The sequence below is a fragment of the Daphnia carinata genome, chromosome 5 (assembly GCF_022539665.2).
Source record: "Daphnia carinata strain CSIRO-1 chromosome 5, CSIRO_AGI_Dcar_HiC_V3, whole genome shotgun sequence".
In the NCBI taxonomy this organism is placed as follows: domain Eukaryota; kingdom Metazoa; phylum Arthropoda; class Branchiopoda; order Diplostraca; family Daphniidae; genus Daphnia; species Daphnia carinata.
In genome coordinates, this window is record NC_081335.1 from 9,656,484 (window position 1) to 9,679,916 (window position 23,433).

A 23,433-nucleotide genomic window follows, 5' to 3' on the forward strand; every position below is an offset into this window, starting at 1 on the left:
ATCTTCTTTCCGTTAGCATCTTTAGCCCAGATGTAGATGCAGCTTAACTGACTTTACTGATTAATCGAATCTGTACAGCGGCATTTAATCAGAGCTTGCAGATCCGGTTTTTCCCCCCTCCACTCATAATAAAAGCTTTCTGGCCATTTAAAACTTTTTCTGCACTAAAATGTAGGATCCCTATGCTAGTTGAATTCCAGTCTGAGCTTTCTAGGGTAGCCAGCTGGACAAACTTGTGAATTTTCAAGATTCTATTTTTCCAGTGTTTCAGTTTGATTACGGTTAAGCTCTGATAACGCTATATTTTCCGGTTGTGCTTTATGCTGCTAGACAATTTTTACTACGAATTAACAACTTTCATTACTGCCATAGGTTGCCTGATAGGCTAGCTAAGAGTTAAAGAATAGAAAAGTCCAAAGGGAATTTGTGCTTTCTGAAATGAAAGCCTTCCCAACTGTTTCAGACAAGGTCAATGCAGCCGTTGAAAGACTATACGACATGGAATGTCCATGCTTTACGTTCCTGGAAGTCTAGTCTCAGGAGATATTCAATGTCAAAGCTTTATATATAGATACTGCACACGTGTGTGCCATTAAGGCCTTCTGCAGACATTTTTTTCAAACGAACTTTTTAAGTCTGTACCAGTCCCTCTAGAATGCTAGGTTTGGTGTTGTAGGAATACACCCCCTTTTTATGAGTAAAACGCCCATGCAACCAATAGGAGTTGCTTTAAGAGTCTAGCTGATCCAGTCGCTCCAGAGGTGTGTCGCTTTGGTTGCTCTTGCCTGTTCTCAAAATTCTTGAAAGGCTTGATGCTTCTCAGTCTCTGATACATGCCCAGATGGGATGCTTTGCTTTCAAAGTTTCTGCTCCGCTACTCTTGTCAGAAATGGATAAATAGTAGCATAGCAGAACTTTAGATAGCAACGCGTGTCATGCGAGCGTTGCAGTGATTTGTATTTTATTATTCTTGACAAACATTTTGTTCTACATCAGTGTAAATGTGCGTGTGTTAAGTAAGAAAGGTCACATTTTATTCCATTCTTACTCTGCGTGCAGGAGGGGTGATGTAGAGTAATTTGTAAACATAATGTAATAAGTTCAACGATCTTTCGTCGGCTTTTCAACAGCTGCCGATGATAGCGAGCGAGTAAAATAGCTATGTAGGGCATCCTGGAAACTTGTTTTGCCGGTATACGGGTAAATAATTTCATCGAGTGTTTAGTTTCATTGGATGGAAGAAAGGACAATCTTCATATGCAAAAGAAAAATTCAGGAAACGATATTTCGTTGGACAAGGGGAACAAAAAAGTGCACGCTAAAAATTTGACGGCGGCAAAATGAGCCGTGAAGGTTAATACACAAGTTTTCATTTTCATTCTAAGTTCCAACAAGGGCGGATACTGATAGGGCGCATAAGAAAAAAAAGGAAAGAGAAATACGAGCAGGTAAAAAGGGCGCGCTTGGTGGGGCTAAAAGGTATATCTTTCCTAAGCCCTACGCAACACGTTATACAGTTGCTAATAGCTCGATGATACAGCGCTCAGCTGACATGTGAAAGGTCTGAGGTTCGACTCCTCAGTATGACTAGATAACTCATCCGTTAACTAGGGTGCTAATGCAAGGAATGCCATAAAGTGACAAATATTTAATTAGGCAATAGCAATAAGTCAAAATGACGCAGAAGTTAGTATTTTTTATCAAGAAGTTAGATGTGTTGATCGATTTCTATCTGCCGCGGATATATCCGGGGAAGTTAAAGGCTGCCTTTTTGTCGGTCATTACTCGGCAGTCCACTTTTGTATGTGAAGTGCGTGTGGCAGGCTCGCAAAAACCGTCGGAGAATTGAAGAAGTCCAACTCCAGTTCGGTTATTACAGTTGCATGTTGTGGTTTGGAATGCTATTGCCGATGAGAGCAGGAGGGTCAGCGCGATAAAGATCAGCATGATCTGGGGAATCATAAAAACATTTTCGTTTAACTACCATATTTTTGGCAGTATTTTTTCTTTTTCATTCTTTTTATTTTGTTTGTTTTTTGAATATAATTATCAAGGGGTTAACATATACGTATGGAAATCATAAGGAGGGAAATACGGGGAAGAAATATTATTAATAGTACACGGAATAAATTGTAGTTGTGAAATTTTGTGAAAACTAAACATAATCTAATCAGAGTCGTAGCTGGCGGCATTGGTATCGCAGTCTGGCGGGCAGAAAAGAAGTTAAGGTTTTCTTTTTTTTTCTGTTTGTTGTTATTTATTATTATTTATTTTTGAAAAACAATACGAAAATAAGGAGAATTGCAAAATAAAATCGATAGAATTATCTCCCTTTTCGTGGGGAACATCCTTGGCCGGTTGACCGTAGTTTGTTCTGATCGTCGGTTGCAGCCACCAACGCCTTCTTTGCCTTCGTTATGAAGCCAGTGGGCGGTCATTCCATTGTCGGAAGGCCGTACGGCGTCCACTTCCAGTCGCCGGTGCCGTCCTTTAGACGACCCACGTAGCGCTCCAGCGCAAGGAACTTCCCCCAGGCTGTGTTACCGGCTGCATCGTGGGTTATGTGGTCTAGGCTACTGGGGTTAACGAAGTACCCGTCCAGTTCCTCGTCCGAGAGGCCCCGGCCTATCTGCTCCGACGGAGAGCGGTCATCGGGGAGACTTGCTGTCTCGTCGGTGTAGTTGGTGATGTCTAAATCGATTGTACTATTCCATGGGCTTCCTTGTGCCCAGACGTTTTCGATGATGCTCCAATCCTCGTCGGAGAGCGGTTACCACTTATCTGACATCTTTTTGCTGATGATGCTGAAGGAGAAGTGGATGCTTGTTTCTCGTTTCCCAGTTGCTTAAATACTCCTTGTCGTCCCACTTGCAGCGGCGTATAGTTCATGCACTTGTTTGGGGTGGGGGGGGGTTCCACCTGGTTGTAAACGGATCGCAATGGTCTTCTTCAATATACTGTAGGTGATAAAAATATCTATATGTAATAGGCTCCTGGCTGCGCCAGTATCGAATAATGCTTGAAACGGAGTACTGTGAATCTTCCCAGGAAGTCGTGGGGCTGCTGATTTACTGAATGCTGTAATTTTTGCGACTGATGGTAATGTTTCGGGGCTTACTGACCTATTCTCTGTCGACCCTATTCTACGGCCGGCCATTATTCGTTTCCCTGATTCGTAGCGTCATTAATTTCATTGGACCTTACTAAATTTTTCTTATTCGGACAAAACTTCGCTATATGGCCCAACTGTTGGCAAACGTAGCAGGTAGGTTAATGCTCTTTTTTTTCAGTTGGCATCAAAGTGACAACAGTTGTACAAATAGTCTTGCTCAAATCCCCCGGAAGAGCCTTCGTAATCCCTTTAACAGACTAATGTTTCCATTCATTCATTGCAGATTCCTCTGTTAATTGATTTCCATGGTATATAACACCTATATACGATAACATAGCATAGTTTTTATGGAACAGGTAATCAGGAATCTGTTGAGCAACTCCAATATATGGGCAATTAGTGATCTTCTTTGATACAGTGTTAAGGTAGTTCACTTCATCTTGAACCTTCGATGGAATACCTACATTGCTTTCCTCTAAGACTCGAGATGCTGCATAGGCATAATTAGCGGTAGCCATCTTCATACGAGTGAAAACGAGTCTCATTTGATCGAATATAGCTTTTGGAAGAGCACTCGATTTGGAGAGGATGGGAGTTTCTGCAACAGAAGCTAAATCAATAATTTCCTCTTATCTATTATAGACTCCTTTCTTGTCCCTTGCCAGAATAAACCCTGTGATATCAAACAACCAAGAAGGGCTAATTTTTCCGACTAATCCTACCCCATCAACGTAAACATTAATGACCTGCTGGGTGAGAGGAGGTGCATGCAATATAGCCACAACGGCCTGGGCTCTACGAAATAGCTGAGTTTTTACCTTATCTTCTCTGGTGAAAGAGTGGAATAAACCAGCAACCAATGCAGCTACTAACAGCCGTTCTCCCTTGTCTTTATCTGCATGCGTCAATCTTGATCTACATAGGAGATTGTTGCGTTTAACAAAAGTTGCATAATCAGTGATCACTCCCCTTTCCTCAACTTCCTGTTTGATATAAGGAAACATAAAAAACAACAGACTAGCAGCTCTAACATCCCATGATATGCTACCCTCAAAACTCAAATTATCCTTTATAATTTCTACTTTTTGTACTTCTAGGACTGACTCAAAGCTTATTGAGTGGGGGTGGCTAGGTACGGGTGGAGTTCGAGTAGAACTATCAACGCAGCTCTTGTTTGTTCAGGGTCCAGCTGTCTTCGGTGATTGGCTTCCAGGTGATGCTGAAGCTCGAAGTTAATTTCTTCCTCCGGGATGTCTTCTATTGGTGTGTTCCAATATTGACTGTAAAACGAAGCCCCCGGAGCGTCACTTGGTAACAGTGAAGGGTCCTCCTCTTGTAAGAGGGTGATTGCGTGACGTAGCAATTCTCTTCGTTCTTCTTCAGTATCCGATGCGTCCTTCAGTAGGGGCCGGGGATGGAGTGGATTCTTGGGTCGGGCTCCTAGGCATTCACACACGGCTACGTGCTCCTGTATTTCTTGCGTAGTGAAGTAGGCTGTCTCTGGGTGCGTATCTGTCCTGCAGCTTGCGACGAAATCCTTTAGTTGGTCGTCAATGTATTGTTGGTCTGTAGCGGGCTGATTTTGTCCTGTTGCTCTTCTAAAGGAGGGGAAGTTTTGGCGGAAGGACTTTTCCCACCGATTTAAGAGCGGAATCCTTTTCTCGAAGTTCGACACTCCTTTTGACATATCTTCGGATGTTGTAGAGGAGGGGTTCCGGCAGTTGAGGGTCCTCCTGAGGTCGGCGGTTTTCCTTACAGGGTCGGCATGGGTCAGCGTGAATCGGCGTGAATCTTTTTCCGTTCGCTAACTCTGTGGGAGGCTTCGGAAGTCGGCGTGAGTCTTCGGGAGTCGTCGTGAGTCCTCGTGAGTCGGTGTGAGTCTTGGGAGTCACAGTGAGTCTTCGGGAGTCGTCGTGAGTTTCGGGAGTGGCGACAGTTTTCGGAAGTCGGCGTGATTCTTCGGGCGTCAGCCTGAGGTCTTCGTGATGTGTTGCGGGTGTACGGTTGATGGGGACCTAGGTAGGGGTAGGGTTTTTTCAAAAAGAAACGACCCGCGCGTTCAGTCACGTTTAGCGTTTGACCCCACCGCACGTTTCGTCTTTATGTAAAAGAGGACACGACGTTGTCATGTTTTCTCCAATACGGAAAAATAAACTAAGTGCGGCGCTGCTACTCACAATGTCGTGTATAAGTAAGCGTAAAACAATACGTGTATGATAGAATAAACGTGTATTAAAATACCACAAGTAATCAATCGAATTAACAGGGAAGAGGCAAAGGCCTACAATTACGCAACAGTTACTTGGCATACACTACTAAGGGACAACTAAGACAAGTAGTGAATATTTACTAAGAAAGGGACTTACGCTTCAGCTTGTGAGAATGAGGTAGCGGCTCGGAAGGATGCTGAGGTACACACGAGATAGCTCTCTCAAGGGACGACTAACTACTGCGATTTGCGGATGGCTTTTTATATGTTAGCCATCGAATGTGAGAACCATACGGGACAGTGTTAAAAGATAGGCGGAAATATCGGGCGGTATCGGGCGATTTTGGGCGCAATGGAGAGGTATAGCGGGGCAAATTGGGGCGGTATCGAACGAATTTGGACGATACCTAAAAATCGGTCGGGCGGTTTTAGGCCATTTCGGGCAGTCTCAGACCAACCGAAATAAATCTATTTTTAGTCGACGTGCCGGGACATATCTTCATTATTTGCCATTCTTCCCACAGGAAGAATGCTTTACATAATGGTGGCAGCGGCGAGATATCTGGGCTTTAACCTTGTCTTCCCTAGTGAACGAGTGGAACAAACCTGCCACCAGCGCGGCCACTAAGAGGGATAGAATTGGGGTTTCTGAGACAGATGCTAAATCCGTCACTTCTACCTCTCTATTGTAGTTCCCCTGCGTATCCCGAGCTAGGATGAAGCCGGTGATATCAAACAACCATGATGGATTGATCTTTCCCACCAATCCGACTCCATCAACGTACACACCCACAGCCTGTTGAGTTAGAGGAGGAGCATGTAAAACGGCCACCACAGCTTGAGCACGGCGAAATATCTGGGCTTTAACCTTGTCTTTCCTAGTGAACGAGTGGAACAAACCTGCCACCAGCGCGGCCACTAAGAGTTTTTCACCCTTATTCTTATCTGCGAGAGTGATTCGAGATCTACACAATAGGTTGTTCCGTTTCACGAAAACAGCATGAGTCGTGATCACCCCTCGCTTTAATATCTCATCTTGGATGTAAGGGAACAGGAGGTATAGTAAGCTAGATGCCCTGATATCCCATGAAATGCTGGTCTCGAAACTTAGATTGTGTAGTTCTTGGAGAGAACCTTCCACAATTTCAATCTTCTGAGTTTCCAGAGCAGAATCAAAGTCGAGAATCTCGTCAGGAGCATCGATTGAGTCAGTGATGAGAGGTGTTATGACTTGGACCTGATCATCCAGTGCCAATAGTGTGCGAGAAATAAAAGAGTGGTGTGTTCTGGGAGCATATATAACAGCAAAATTTAGCCCTTTCGTGTATAAGCGACTATCATCATCCCCCATGAACAATTCCTTGTACGAAATGGTCTCTTTCCCTCTTTTTAGATGACCATCCCTCAGCACTGCAACACCAGATGGAGCCCTCTCCAGGATTACGACTATAGACCGCGAGGCTGTGGAGAACTTCTTGTCCCGGATCTCTTTTGCCAGTTGCTTATCCATGAGTATAGCTGACTCTGATATGTCCCAGGTGGGGTCGGTTATGTACTGTTGCCATACTTGCCCTAGAGTGTCCATGATGATAGTAACCAAATGACAGTGGATAACACTTGTAATCTAGAAATTTTTAGGATTGATACCTGCATATTTTTAGTATATTGCCCATAGGGGGGGGGGGGCTATAGCGAAAAAGAGGACAACCGACAAACGGTTACTTTTTGTTTTTTGGTGTGTGTGTGAGGTCACGGTTCGACTCGCTGCCACCAGATGCAATAATATAGAACCAGTCACTTCTGACGCAACTGGGGGATTATAACACACGCACAATACTGGCAACGGCCAAGTTAGTTTCTTAATTTAGTATTCTGGTCAGCATTTGGTGCGTGGTACATATTTAGATGAGTTAGGATCCGTCAGCCAGTCACGTCGGCTGCCGGCATATGAAAAGAACAACGGTAGAAAGTTAAGAAGGGTGGAGATAAATTATTACTTACTTAAAAGCCATGATTTCCGGGGTCGGGAATATAGCGGCGCGGCATCGAAAGAACAGAGGCGGCGTCGGGAAGAACGGAGGACGGCGTCGGGAAGAACGGAGGGTGGCGTCAGGAAGATTTGGAGCAGCGTCTCGGCTAGGTACTCGTAGCGGTGGAGAAAGGAACACGGGTGAAGTGTGTTGGGTCACAGTGTATTCTTCCTCACAGTCAGGTTTACACGACACTTAACACAAGATACCTAATACACTCTAACACAAGGCAAGTGTAAAGCATCTTCCCGTGTGGGAAGATGGACTTTACGGAATTAAGACAATAAAAAGATATTGAACTCAAAGGGCGTTTTACCCACAATGAAGTATGTGTTTATTGTAAGCTAAGACAAAAGAATTAAAAAGATAAGAGAACAAAAGATAAGAAGAAACATTCGGGAAAACAAGTTAAAAGAGGGAACAATTAAACAGGGTCTTACCGTGAACTCACGAGTGAAAGGATGGAAGATAAACGAAACAAGGCGAACTTGGAATTCACCTTCCACACGAGCGGTACACAACAAGAGTTCAGATACGCAAGAATTGACAATCAACGTCCGGAATAGCTCGGAACGAGATCGAGTTTTTACTCAAAGGTTTAGTTAAGGAAACATTAAGTAAGGCACAATACTACTCGATAAAGCGAGGAAGATTGACTTAAGGCAACTACTTGGCACGGCTGCAACTACTTGTCTGATTTCCGTCAACTGCTAGGTTCATCACGAAACTTTGCATATTGCAAAAGTGGCGTGATTGGGCGGAGCTTGTGCACTCACGCGGCAGCCAATTAAAAGATGCCGTTCGACGTGGCGTGATGTTCAGGCCGTATCGTCTGCGTGAGTCAGCTGCAGGTGTTCATTTGGGTCAGCTGCACTGCGTATATGGTGTAGCAATTGCCATGTCCAGACTTACTACTGAAGCAAAAGCGAGAAAAAGTTAAAGTAATATATTCGGCTTCGTTACATCACTCCCGGCGGCGTGAGATTACGTCCCGTAATCGGAGTTGATGCATCGGAATCGATTCGGGAGTTGGAGGTCTTGGATCATCGGAAGGGCGGCAGCATACAGCCCAGATGAAGGTAAAAAGACCGCAGGCGTAACATATGCGTAAGAAGAGAAGCACTAAGAGACATAATATGCCGATGAAGAAATAATTCGTGATGGTGTCCCACCAAGATGTAGAAGTTCCAACGCTAGACGAGGTCACTAGGACATTTGATGCACTGTATTTGTGACGCAACGTAAATTCGGGTGGAGGATGCTCGTTTATCGCGGCGATTATATCGGCCATAATGTTCATATGGTTTAGCATATTGTCAGTATAAGCCGGGTTACTTCGATGTTCATAGTCGAAGAACTCGACATTTTCATACCGAAAAGAATGCGCAAGAGTCTGTTCCGGTAACACAATATTGGCTTCGATTTGCTTCCAGGTGTCGTTACGGTACGCATAAGGTTTGTCATTAAAATTAACAAAACCATTGGTCCAGTAACAAGGGGAATATTTTACAAGTTCCCATCCGTCAAGATTAATAGTGTAGTTTTGAAATTTCGGTTGCGGTCTGCAAGATGTCAGTATAGTCTCAAATGTAACATTTAAAGCCTTACATTGAATCAATACAGCCGTTTTACCAAAGGCTTGTAATTTTGCGCACTGTGGTAAATTTAACTGCGAAGCGGCTAACTATCCGTTATATTGGGCAGTTGTAACAGCCCTTTCATGTTTGGCTTTGCGAGCTTCACATTGTACTAGTCTGATTTGTCTTGCCAATTCATTTTCATGATCAGTAAGTTGGTCACGAATATATTGTAGATTCGCAGGCACGTTTAAATTTTCGTCACTAGATGGCTCCGGGGTCTCCAAAGTCACTGTTAAATTTTCCATGATGGCCGCCGTCGAAACGGTGAGTTTTGATTGGCCGATGATCTCAAACGACGAAGTTCTATTGGTGCATTCGTTTTGCAGGGAGGCACAGCGTTTTATAGGAGTTAAATGGAAATCGAGTTGTTTGGCATCGTCTTGTAATCTGAAAGTGGTTTCGTCTGCCGCTAGTCGAACCAATGTGCCTATTCCATCTTCCAGCAATCGAGTATTCATTTTAGTTTTTGGAGTGTAATTTTTGTCCCAAATCAGTGTTAAATGATTATGAGATAAATTTCCAGTAGTAGCGGAAGCTGTTCCGATAGGTGTCGAAAAGTCTCCGTCTTCATGCTGTTGAAAAAGTTGGATTTTCTCGAGAACACAATTTATAATTTCGGAATCGATTGTTTGTAACCAATATCCAAAATCTCGGGTTCGCGATCAAATACATTTTTATCGTCCGAAATAGTCATACGATAATCATCACATCGTTTATGGTTTATCATGTCGTTGCACACGGCGGGTGAAGTATCAATTGGAATTTTATCCGGCACTATCACTAATTGACCGAAAAAGTTCATTGTGATGTGGCGTATATTCTTCCATCTGGCGCAAATATATCCGGGAAATTTAGCTGCGGCACGTCCTTCACTATAAATTGCATATTTCACTGTAACGGCCTTGTTATCAGGCGTAATTAGTTGACAATTAGCATCGGAGAATTGTAGAATTCCCATCTTCGATGGTTCTGAACAGTCGCACACAGTTGTTTCAAATGCCTGCGGGTGTAACCCGTAAAGGCATAATAACAGCATAAATGGAATCAGCGACATTTTCTATAGATGGAAACATATGATGAACGTCATGATCAAGTCAGCAGCGGATAATATAGATAAAAGCATAACATGACATCATGTGGGTTTCTTAAAACTAGTTAGGGAAAATATAAAAGAAGGTAAAATAATAAGCAAAAGCGGAAGAGTATATATGACGGCAATTAGAAAGGTCAACGATCTTCCGTCGGCTTTCGACAGTTGCCGATGGTCGCGAGCGAGTAAAAATACGCATATAGGGTATGAAAAACACGCTTTACCTGGAATAAGAGTGAATATTTTTATGCGACTGGTGTCATTGGAAAGAAGAAAGAATAATCTCAATGATGCAAGAAGAATCAAGGAAAGAACGTATCATTTAGGCAGGAGAATAAGAAGATGCATTGTATGATTTCAACGACGGGAAAAACCACAGGGTAAATTTCCAATTGAGTTACAACAAAGGGCGGATACAGATAGGGTGAAAGGCAAGTGAAACACGAGCAAGGGAAAAAGGGCACGCTCGGTAGGCTTGAAGGGTGCATTTTTCCTAAGCTCAACGCAAGACGGAACACAGGTGCTAATAGCTCAATGACAGAGCGCTCAGCTGTGATGCTGGAGGTCTGAGATCCGAATCCTCAGTAGGACTAGACAACCCATCCATCAATAAGGGTGCTAAACTACGCAAAAGGTTACAATTCATTATTTATTATTAAAAAGAAACGACGCGAAATCTAGGTTTTATTTTCTAAGTCCAACACATGAGAAAGAGTAGGGGAAAGAAGAAAAAAATGGCGCTAAAGGGGAACGAACATATGGGGAAGAAAGAAAAAGCGGCTTGTGCGAGACAAGGGACATTTGTCGCAGACACAAGAGGTTGGGGTAAAATAGGCGTAAATTTCGTAGTGAAATATACGTAGGCGTATGGGGTATATAGACTATTGTTTTTTTTGTATATATATATTCGAAGGACCCAAGAGAGGGAGAAAAAGGGAGAAAAAGAATCCGACCAAGGAGGGGAGTATTTCAAGGGAACCGCGGCAAGAGATAATTTTGACGAAAAGGATAAAAGGGAATAAGAAACTTAGACTGAAACGTAGCAATTTGTATACTGTCGAACAGAGAATAGCGTAAGCGCGGGAGGAAAAAAGAAGAAAAAAAACTGTTTCCTAATTTCCTATATTCCGACGGCTACTACGCGCAGATCTCTTTGTTTTCTCTTTTTATGTGTAGGGCTCATGGGATGTTTTATAAAAGTGTATACAGGAGGAGGTTAACTATTGCTTGCACCTGGTTAATTTTACTGAACTAAAAAGCAGGGGATGGCTACATGATAGGCACATGAGGCAGTAGGGATAACACAATCAGTAAAATAAAATTTTATACTGGTGGAGGATAGCGAGGGTTATGACAATGCATGCACAAATCCTCATCCCCCCAACTCTGGACAGGCCATCCAAAAAGTGGTGGATGTCGATTAACTGGATCGAGATCCAGAATTTCTTTAAATTTTTCGGTAGCTCGACGCCATTTTCCGAGCTCGATGAAACGCAGTAACTGCTCGCTAAGGAAGTCGGTCACATAATTCAATTCCGACTGCATATCCTGGATTCGCTGCCGAAAAGATTCCACCGGTTGGGGTCTTCCGGAGGTTGCGAAATTGTTGGCTCCCGTGCTGCTTCGTTAGAGCGGGATGCGGAAGCAGACGTCACAGGCTCGTTCGTGGGTTCGTCAACGCTATCAGGGACCTGGATTATGACGTCAGCTGGTTTACCGTGATGGGCGCAGACACGCTTAACAGCGGGTAGCCATGGGCGGCATGGGTGGTCGGCCATGTTGGGATGTGTGTTGTTTCTTTTTCTTTTCTTCTTCGTCGTGTAGCAGCTTCTCTGGTCTGCGGGCGATCTGTGGTGTTGATGACATGCGAGTGGAGGATCGACGTTCCAATCGCGTTGACTTATATAGTCAAGCCTTCCACTTGTAGTCTCTAGCTTCCTTACTTTTTTTGTTGTTAAAAGTTCGAGTTGAACACTAAGTCCCTCGAGGTGCCACTTGATTGTTCAGCAGGTGTCAGTTTACTTTGACGTTGTCATGAGGGGGATTATTTATTGCTGTGTAGGGTCTGGTAGCCTTCTTCCAAGGGCGCACAACGGTTCGTTTTTCTTTCATTTCGTTTTAAAATTTAGATTTCTACTTTTATCAAATGGAGATAGAGAAATAAGAAAAAGTGAAAGAAGAGATGATGAAGGGTAGCGATTCTACAAGTTAGTATAATCAAGTATGCATAATTTGTGGTCATCCCCCTATGATATATTGTAAATAAGGGCGTTGGCTAGATGGCATAACGTTACAGCTTCTGACTGCGACTCGGGAGTCCTATGTTCGAACCACCTCGTGACCTTGACTAAGAAATTTTACTGGTAGAGTCCTCAGGAGTTAGTGAGGTTACATATTCCCCAATTACTATTCTGTGGGTTGATTAACAATAAATATTAAAAATTTATTTAGCCTGTTTCGAATTTTCGAATAACGCTGGGTATTGAATTCGGTATTCCATATGACTATATGGCTAATTGGCATAGCCTTCGACTACGGCTCAGGAGTCTCAGGTTTAAACCACGCCGTGATCATGACTAAAAATTCACTGGTTGATTCCTCAAGAGTTGATGAAGCTAGTTAATTTATAATTATTCTACTGTGATTATCAAATAATATATCTATTATTAAATATTTTAAGTTTTAATTTCTGGTTTGGTTTGAAATGGCTTTGATATTTAAGATAGTGTGACGGGGAATTGTGGGGGGAAGCCGAGGTTAGGAAGTAAGATCACTTGAGTCAGTGTTTAGAGGAGAACGGAGTGTATTCGGAAGGAACAATCTAAGGCACTTTCTGGAGAAGACTGATTCCCGAACCTACTTAGGCTCGGGGTATTTAAAGGCAAGGGTCACCCTGTTACCGGGTGACGCCGGAAGAATCTAGGAAAAGATGGTCATCTAGATAACACCTAAATGACCGCTACGAACGTTCTAACCCTTTTCTAGGGTAAAGTAGAAAGTTTATACGGAAGGAGTAGTTAAGATGGACAAGTAGATAACTCTACTTGACCTTACAGTCCAGGACGGGAGAGGAGTTTCACGTGAAATCCATTAACACGTGTGTGTCCCTGGATTCCACGTGACAGATCCCCCCCCCACGAAGAGGCCATCGACCCGATGGGCCAATTCAACACGAAAGAATCAGTTGTCTTCCTCCAGCGTCGGCGGTCCAGTGGGCCGCACGGGATGATAATCCCGTAAACCCCGTTGCTTTGGCGAAGATGATTCATCATCCGGCGGGACAGCGTGAAGACAGTAAGCCCACCTAAACCGAGGGTTAAGAGAGTAAACGCTACCACCCATTCATAAGGGTAAGCGCATTGATGGGTGGCCGTTGGACTGGAAGAGTCCAGCAAACGCACAATTTGGTCATGCGTCATCGATGCTTTCACTTCTACAGCTGCCTGTTGTAACAATAATTTACTCATGCGAGTTAAATGAGAGGTGTTGGTAACCGGGAATGGGATTACGGTTGCGGCTTTATTATACGTGATATTGGGACGAAAGTCTGGTAAGTTCGGAATTTGGAGTGCGATAGCTGTGGACACCGTGGAACCTTCCAAACTGGCTGGAAAAATCCAGTGATCGGTTCTGGCCGTGCAACCCGAGGGAACCTCGAAATATCCAATAGGAGGTAACTGTAATCTTTGCGGGGGAGGTCGTTTGTTATCCGGTGGGCAGGAGAACACCACACTATGAAGGTTTACGGCCGAAAAGGCCCATTGGTTTTGGCCTAAATATGCCACTTCCGGGCCATTCCACTGTACAAATTGAGTTTGACAGTAAGAACCAATTTTTGAAACGTCATTCGTAAATAAGGCAACAGCACAGGATGTACGGGCCCCCCGTTTGGAGAATCCAGTATGGAAAGCGCAAAGTTGTTTGTCAAGTTGACGGCAATTTAAAATTTCTATACTGGAAAGTTCGATGAATGTATCAAGATCTGGCGCAGCAGCAAAAAAATCCGGAATGTTGGTAAAACGCACCCCGTGTGAACCGTTTTTTGTTGGTTTGGGAAGAGAAATGATCTGAAACAGATTGAAGTGTTGAGCATGGTCATAGATAGGAATATCAATGAACAGGCGAAAATGATTATTAACGACTGCAACTGACACTCGTGCTTCGCGATAAATAACCCATAAATCTTCGGATGGAATCGCCCAGCCCAATGGGAGGTTAATATTGATGTCAGCTATTACCATTTGAAGCATCGTTGGTGAAAACATTTGTGGCGAGAGTCGTCCATTGGCCAAGGCAGCTAACCCGATTTCCCATGACGCAATTTGTTGCTGTAGCCACCCTAAAATGTGTTCCATGGTTGTAAATGTCGCGTCTAATTCTGCGAAGTATTGCGTTTGTTGTACATGAATCAATTCATATGACTTAATGTACGACTGATGTTGTAGCTCTGTCAGAAGGGCCAAGTTGGATCGTGTGATTTGTAGAGTCTCGTTGATAATTGACGCATGTTGATCCAGCAGGTGTATTACGGTTTTATCCGATTTCGACTAAGCTTCGATGCGAGAATTGAGGTCTTGGAGATCTGCTTGAGTCGATACTCCGAATAGCCATTTCAACGTAGTACCTCCTAGGTCCAGGATACCCCGTTTTGGCCGCCGTGCCCCCGATAATGTGAGAGCACATGTTGCAAGGCGAGTCTTAGAATCATTCAATGTCCGCCCCATTAATCGTACTTGGTTATCAATATTATTGGCAGCCATAAAGCTGGTGGTGTCCCTCCATGCTGTACGCACGTCGTCTTTTTCAAATTTGATGCCATCCATGTGATGAGCGTGGGCTATTCGAGAGAGTTTCGCCAGATGGTCTTCTACTGCTGCAATTGATGTTTCGGCGTCATGAAGCAGAACGTCCGTAACTACTGTCCAGGAAGATTCGCTGATAGAAATGCTAGGCTGTTCTTTAAAGATTGCCGTATCCCGGATTATAATGCCGTCTTTCGACGGCAGCGCGTTACCAATCCCCAGTAACAGAAGATAGATGAGTCCGGCCATGAAAAAATTGGGTTTGCGCCGGATACGTGGGGGCAAATCAATTGGGTTGCCTCGGTTGTTTATTGTTGATTGCTCGGTTATTGGAATTGGCGGTTGGGGCGACCTAGCTTCTGTAACTTCAACAGTAGCTTCGGGAGCAACATCTAACGAGCGCGATTGCGGAGGCAGGGAATGTAGTTTCCTGCGTTCCGTCACATCTTGATCTGGTAGAGGTAGTTTGTACGACGCGGAGAGAGTGGGTGGATCCGGCTTGACGATACGTTCGACGAACAATTTCATGCACACTACATGTACAATATCCGTTTTTTTCTTGCTATGTTGTAGCTGCACTTCATAGTTTACCGGAGTTGTTTTTCGTAGCACAATGTAAGGACCAATCCAGCGATGGAGTAATTTTTCTGATCTTCCATTTTTGCGGATAGGCTTGTAAATTAGAACTAAATCACCTTTTTGGAAGATGAGGTTGGTATGTCGGGCATCATACCCTTTCTTCGGTTTTTCTTGTACGTGTTGTATCTGACGCCAAACTATGTGTCGTGCATTTTGGAGGTCCAACAATAATTGTTCAGCGTATGGTAACACTTCCTGTGATTCCGGTACTCAGGCCTGCGGGCATGTACCTACTAGCAAATCGATTGGGAGTACTGGCTCTCGCCCATATAGCAGAAAAAATGGGGAAAACCCAGTAGAATCTTGTCGTGAAGTGTTATATGCAAAACAAATTTGTTTTAGTTGTCCATCCCAGTTTTTTTGGTCTTCGGAAATATACATAGAAATCATGGTTGCCAATGTGTGGTTCATCCTTTCAACCTGGCCGTTTGATTGTGGATGGTAGCTAGATGTCGTTTTGTGTTGATTCCCTAAGGTACGTAGAACGGTTTGTGTGATATCAGCCATAAAACACTTTCCTCGATCTGATATGAGTTTTTCCGGCATTCCGTGACGCAACACAATATGTTCCACCAAGAATTTTGATACTACATCCGCCTTCCCTGAAGGCAATGGTGAAAGTTCGACCCATTTAGTGAGGTAATCAACCGCTACAATGATCATTTTATTCCCGGTGTTGGACATCGTGAACGGCCCCAGTAGATCAATCCCCACATTTTGGAATGGGCGAGACACTCGAATGCACTGTAATAGTCCTGCTGGCTTGATTTTTGGACTTTTTCGGGATTGACAAAGCTTGCAAGATTTAACGTAAGACACTACCTCCTTTTCTAAACCGGGCCAATGGAAGCGTTGTCCAATTTTTGCAAGAGTTTTGTGAATCCCCAAATGCCCAGCTGTAGGATCGTCATGGTATTGTGACGGCCACTGCCGCAATTCACTGAATGACTCAACAGCGCTTTTGGACCTGGTGTATTGATTCTGCCACAGTCACACTCCAAACCCAACTGTCTACTGAGAGCCCCGTGTCACTCGTAGGCTCTCCTATTTAAAGGGAAAGGTTGTTACCCGCCAAGGGTGACGCGGGAAGTAGAAAGAAGATGGTCACGTAGATAACCTCTACGTGACCGTTCGAATAGAAAGCGCATAGAAGGGGTAAGCTCTTCCGGTAAGATGGTCAAGCAGATAATTCTACTTGATCTTACGGAAGTGAAAGCGGAGAAAAATGGTTGGGGTTGATGTACGAGACGTTCCCAGCACGTGGATGTCCTCGGACTCCACGTGTCCATCGTTAACACGTGCATGTCCTCCGAATCCACGTGACAGGTCCCCCCCGTTTGAAGGCGATCGCCCCCGATGGCCATAGTATGTAACGATTACAGTGATAGCGAAAGATAATAGTAATAGTAAAATAATAATAAACCAAAATTGGTAACATCCGTTTCCGTGTTCAAAAGTCCGTGTCTTGTGTCCTAATCAGTCGCTCCTCCGTGGCCGCTCCTCGTAATGCGTAGTCCGCTGTTTCGTACACCTGCATGCCAGCCTTGATGTGGGTATCTAAACGTTGTGCAAGCCGTAGTGTGAATCCTGTCAGGCCAAAAATACTGAATAGTGAGATCAGAAACGCTACTATCCATTCATATGAATAGCTCCTATAGTTTGGCGTTGGTGACGCGTCCAGCAGGTTCAAAATCTGATTGTGTGTTAGTGTTGCTGCTGCTTCTAGTTTTTCTTGTTGTCGCAACATGCTGCTGAACTTGTCGAGGTGTGACGCATTTGCTGACGGGAACTGTACGACCGTTGCCATTTTTGGGTTGGTGATGTTTGGACGAAACTTCGGTAGGTCTGGCATATGAATTGATATGGCTGTGGCTGTTGTGGTGCCTTCCAGGCTTGCTGGAAATATCCAATCCTCTGTGCGCGCTGTGCATCCTTGTGGGACTTCAATGTATCCTACTGCCGATAACTGTAGGCGTTGTGACGGTACTTGCTTGCTGTCCAGAGGGCATGAAAAAACCACGTTATGTGGGCCTGTCGCTGAGAATGCCCATTGGTTTTGTCCTAGGTAGACTACTTCCGGGCCATTCCACTGTGTGAATTGTTTCTGACAGTACGCCTTGACTTGAGCTTCCTCGTTGTTGAACAGCGCAATCGCACACGGTTTCCTTTTGCCTCTTTTTGAAAATCCCGTATGGAATTTGCATAGTTGTTTATCTAGTCGTCGGCAGTTACTCATATCGTCTTTTGATAACTCAACAAACGTATCTAAATCGGCCAGTTATTGCCAGAAAGTCTGGCAAGTTGGTTATTTGCACCCCGTGTGTGCCGTTTTTGGTTGGTTTTGTTAACCTAACTAGTTTGAACAAATTAAAGTGTTGTGCGTGATCATAAACGGGGATTTCGATAAAGAGGCGAAGCTGCGACCGACACCCGTGCTTCCCGATAGATGACCCATAATTCTTCTGCCGGTATCGTCCAGCCCAATGGTAAATGTTTATTTATCTCTTTTATCGCTCGCTCAAGTTCTGTAGGCGGAAAGATTTGTGGCGGTAAATGCCCGTTAGCCAGCGTTGCTAATCCTATTTCCCAGTCCCCAATTTGTTGTTGCAACCATCCGATCACTTGTTCCAATGATTCGAACGTCGAATCTAGCTCTGAGAAGTACTGCTCCTGTTGTATGTGTGCTAATTCATATGCCTGAATGTGATCCAAAATTTCATCTGCTCTCTTCTGTAGTATCGTGGACTGTTGTTGTAGTTCCTGCAGCAATGCTAAATTTGATCGTGATAGTTGTAGGCTCTCATTTATGATCGAAGCATGTTGCTACAGTACATGTACTATTTCTTGTTTCTGGTTTCCCATTGCATCAATTTCTTATTTAGTTCTACCAAATCCGCCTGAGTAGAGACACCAAATAACCACTTAAGTGCTGTGCCACCTAAATCTATCACTCCTCTTTTCACTCGAGCCGCTCCTGTCAGAGTCATCGTACATGTTGTCAATCTTGTTTTGGATATGTTTAATGTTCTGCTCAGTAGTAGTACCTTATTCTCTATTTTACTTGCTGTCATAAAACTTGTGGTGTCCCTCCATGCCGCGTGTCCGTCTTCTTTTTCAAATTTTGCTCCATCCTTTCTATGTTTTGCTGCCAGTAAGGACAATTCATTCAGGTGTTTTTCTACTATCGTGACGGCTTTCTCTGCATCTTGTAGGATCACATCCGTGGCCACCGTCCATGATGATTCACTGATTGCAATTCCTGGTTGTTCTTTGAATATTACGGTGTCCCTGACCATCATTGCTGAGGTACTGAATGTGCACCCGACTAACATTATAATCAGTAGGTGAACTAGCCCTGCCCTGAAAAAATCGGGTTTGGGCCGATTCCGTAATGGCCGTGTAAGGCCCATCCCTTGGGTGTTTCCTTCTCTTCCCGAGGTTTGTTCCATAGAGTGGTTTGCTTAAACATTTGGGTTTTTCTGCCTAGCCGTCTCTTTTTCCTCTTCATTTTCTATTACCTCAGTTGTTTTGTTCTCGGCGTTTGTTGATTCATTCCTGTTTTCATGATGTTTCACCCGGCCGTTATCCGCTGACGATCCTTGTGCCAATCCTTCCTGAAGTGTGCTGGTTTGATGAAACAACTTCATACTGACGACATGAACAATTTCAGTTTTGCCGCCCTTTCTCTTCGGCTGGACTTCGTAGTTAACTGGCGTGGTTTGACGTAGAACTTCGTATGGACCTATCCATCGATGGAGTAGTTTATCGGAACGCCCTTTTTTCCTTATTGGTTTGTATACCAGTACCATGTCTCCTGCTTGAAATGTTACCATGCGGTGATGTGCATCATAACACCTTTTTTGTTTCTCTTGTACGTGCTGTAATCGTGTCCGCACAATGTCTCTGGAGATTGACAAGTCACTCATTAGTTGTTCAACGTATGTCTTTTTTGCCAAGTCCGTCGAGAGTCGTGGATTTGGCTGAGCTCCTGTTAGTAGGTCTATTGGAAGTACCGGTTCTCTACCGTATAGTAGAAAAAATGGCGAAAATCCAGTAGATTCTTGTCGTGCTGAATTATACGCGAAGCAAATGTGCTGCAATAGTTCATCCCAGTTCTTTTGGTCGTCTGAGACGTACATCGACATCATCGTGGCTAAAGTGTGGTTCATGCGTTCCACCTGTCCATTTGCTTGTGGATGATAAATTGATGTTGTCTTATGCCTGACTCCCAACTTCTGAAAATGGTTTCCGTAACTTCTGCTAGGAAGCATTTGCCCCGATCCGTTATTATGGCTTCGGGCATTCCATGACGTAGTGCAATGTATTCCACCAGAAATTTAGTAACGTCTTCTTCCTTGCCCGATGGCAAGGCTTTTAACTCCACCCATTTTGTTAAATAATCCACTGCTACGATAATCATTTTATTTTCTGAGTCCGATAACGTAAACGGTCCTAGGAGGTCCACCCCCACCTTTTGGAACGGTCTGGCTACTTTGATACATTGCAGCATCCCACCTGGAATGAGTTTGGGGCTTTTCCGTGTTTGACACTGTGGGCATGTTTTAACGTACTCCAACACGTCTTTCGCCATGTCCTCCCAAAAAAAACGGTGCGTAATTTTCTGTAGCGTTTTCCGGATTCCCATATGTCCTGAATATGGATCATTATGACATGCTGTTAACACCATGTGTCTATAATCAGGGGGAACACATAATCGTAGCCATTGTTTTCCCCATTTCGTTTTCTTTTTATACAATTTTTCTTCCTCCAGTGAAAAGCACCTTCCGGCCGATCTTTGTGATTCCAGTTTTTCAATAAGTTTTCTCCATTTGCTTACTCCACGTTGTTTCTGCGCCAGATCCAATAATATGTCTGTTGACATAAAGTCTGCTTGGTCATGTTGCAGTATTCCAATAGCTATGCACCGATCTTCTGTCTCCGTTTCTGTGATGGGGATTGGGTAGCGAGACAGGCAGTCAGCGTTGGAATGTAGTTTACCATTCCTATATCTGATCTCTACGTCATATTCTAGCAGACACAAACTCCAGCGTGCTAGTCGTCCTGCTAGATCCTTCTTTGTCCTTAGCCAGCAGAGGGCTTCATGATCAGTCACAATTATTATTTTGCAGCCCCACACAAAACTTCTAAATTTTTTCAAACCCCAGATGAGCGCCAGACATTCTTTTTCAGTAATTGAATAATTTACTTCTGATTTTGACATCAGCCGACTGGCGTATGCCAATGGATATTCTTTTCCGTCCTTGGACTGTGACAATACCGCCCCAATGCCGTATCCACACGCGCCCGTCATGATAATCATCGGTGCTTCATAATCTGGGTGAGCCAATATCGGGGCCACTGTTAACATTTGTTTCAGTTTTAAGAAACTTGTTTGCTGAGCTTCTTCCCAAATGAAAGGTGTGCCTTTCTTGGTTAATCTCGTCAATGGTTGAGCTAATTTGGCAAAATTTTTTATTTGACGTCTGTAATATGAACAAAGTCCGACAAAGCTTTCAACGCGTCTGATTTTCTCTGCTAATGTTTTTCCTTCGTTGCATTCTGCGAAGTCTGCTACTGCTGCAATTTTTTCCGGATCTGGTGATATGCCATGTTTAGAAACCACGTGCCCTAGGACTTTCAACGTTGTCATTGCGAATTGGCATTTGTTTCCCTTCAGTTGAAGCCCTGCTTTGGTTAAGCACGATAATACCAAATGTAAGCGATGCACGTGAGTTTGGAAATCAGGTGCATACACCACTACGTCATCGAGGTAAACTAGACATGAATTCCAACGCAGTCCTCCCAAAATGACGTCCATTGCCCGTTGAAAGGCACTGGGCCCATTCGTTAATCCGAATGGCAGGACTTTGAATTGATATAGTCCGTCTGCTGTGATAAACGCCGTTTTTTCTCTGTCTTCTTTCCGCAGTGGAAGTTGATGATATCCTGATTGTAAATCCATTATGGAAAAATATTCCGCACCTTCTAGTTTGCTCAGAATATCGTTGATACGGGGTAGAGGGTATACATCTCTAACTGTAACCTCGTTTAATCCCCGATAGTCTACACAGAACCGCCATGATCCATCCTTTTTCTTAATCAGTACCACTGGTGCTCCCCAAGGACTCTCTGATCTTTCTATGATGCCAGCTTTTATCATGTCTTCTGATAATCCTTGTATAATTTTCCGCGCTTTCCACGCGCTTGCATTTGGTCGCTGATATACCGGCAGCGCTCCCTCTTTGATATTGATTTGATGTTCTGCTGTCATACAAAATCCAATATCTTTGTCATCCTTTGCGAAGCATGATAGGTGTCCTTCTAGTAGTGCTAGTAGCGATTTTCGTTTTTCGTCTGTTAGTTCACTATTAATTTGTTGTTCCAAATTATCCAATAGGTTGTTTTCCTCCAATGTCAGCTTGTCCTTGTTTTCTCCGTTCTCTTCTTGTGGATGCTCCTCCCACTCACAGTTAACTATCTCATTGGTATATGGCTGTAACGTCCCCAAGGTTGACCCTTCCTTTAGCCACACTGGTACAGCCGATAAATTGGCCACTGGTATGCACTTCGAATCTGCCGCCAGAATGGCATGACCTGTTGACAGCCTTTTAGACACCAACAACTCTATCGAAGGAGAAAACAACCCAGTTGATGGGCTATTCTCGTCGCGATTCGTTTTCACTGTTTTCACCGAAAAGGCCGGAGTCACGTAACTGGTTGTGTTACTAATTTTACTGCGAACCTGAAGGCTTTCCCTTTGATCGTCATCATCCTTAAACGGTAGCTCCCCCAATGTCACTCGCGTTGTGTCACCGGTGTAATCAACGTGAAGTTTTCCGAATTGCATTAAAAAATCATTCCCCAGCAATAAGTCGATTCCGCCCATTTCCATAATTATGTAACGAAGTCATAAAAATACAACATTTAATTATATTTTATCTTCATTGTTTGTTTTCTTTATATTAAAATTATATACTATGTCTATTATGCATTATATTTAAAGTATACATTATAAATATAGTAATTCAAGTGTCATTGGCATTTCCCTGAATTCTATATTTATATTATACTTTACATCCTGCTTATAACTGAATTCTATATTTATATTATACTTTACATCCTGCTTATTGCTGAATTCTATTTTTATATTATACTTTACATCCTGCTGATTGCTGATTGGATGAGCTTCATGCATAGAACATCGCGCCATACATTTCCATGAATATGAAATGTTGCGACGTGAGATATTCAATAACTTATATCCGGAGCTCATCTGTCGGAAATGCTATGTTTCCCTCAAACATGTAAAACGTATAAAAGGATGCCCTTTTTGTTCCCAAAAGTTAGTTCTATAGTTCTACAGTTCGTTTCAGTTCTTCAACTATCTTCAGTTCTAGTTTTCATCTTTAGTGCTACCAGTGTTGTTTAATTCTTCCAATATAGTGAGTTTAATTCGTTCTTATTCAATAATTATTGTGAGTGCTTTTCATCGCTTCTTGTGCGACCGACAAGCCCTGTTTCCCTTATCTTTTCGCTTCCAACGTTTAACATCTTTATTTCATCTTCGCCACGACGGTGACGGTAAGACTGAATTCGTATGACTCCACTTTTGTATTTCTGTTTCCCATTCATACCCCATATCTGTGTAATTCTTTTATTATCTTTGGCCTATTAGAATAAAATATATTCGGCATTGTGGTAACGCCTTCCCGAGTTCATTTTCTTATTACAATTTGTCTTAAATAACGTAAAGTCATTCTTTTTATTACTAAAAGAATGCTTTACATAATGGTGGCAGCGATCTATCGAACTCACCCACAATGACGGATAATATTTTTTCTAGTAGGCATAAACTTTCTCGCACACCTGTATCCGCTACTAAAAGTCCTATCGAGCCAGTTATTCAAATTG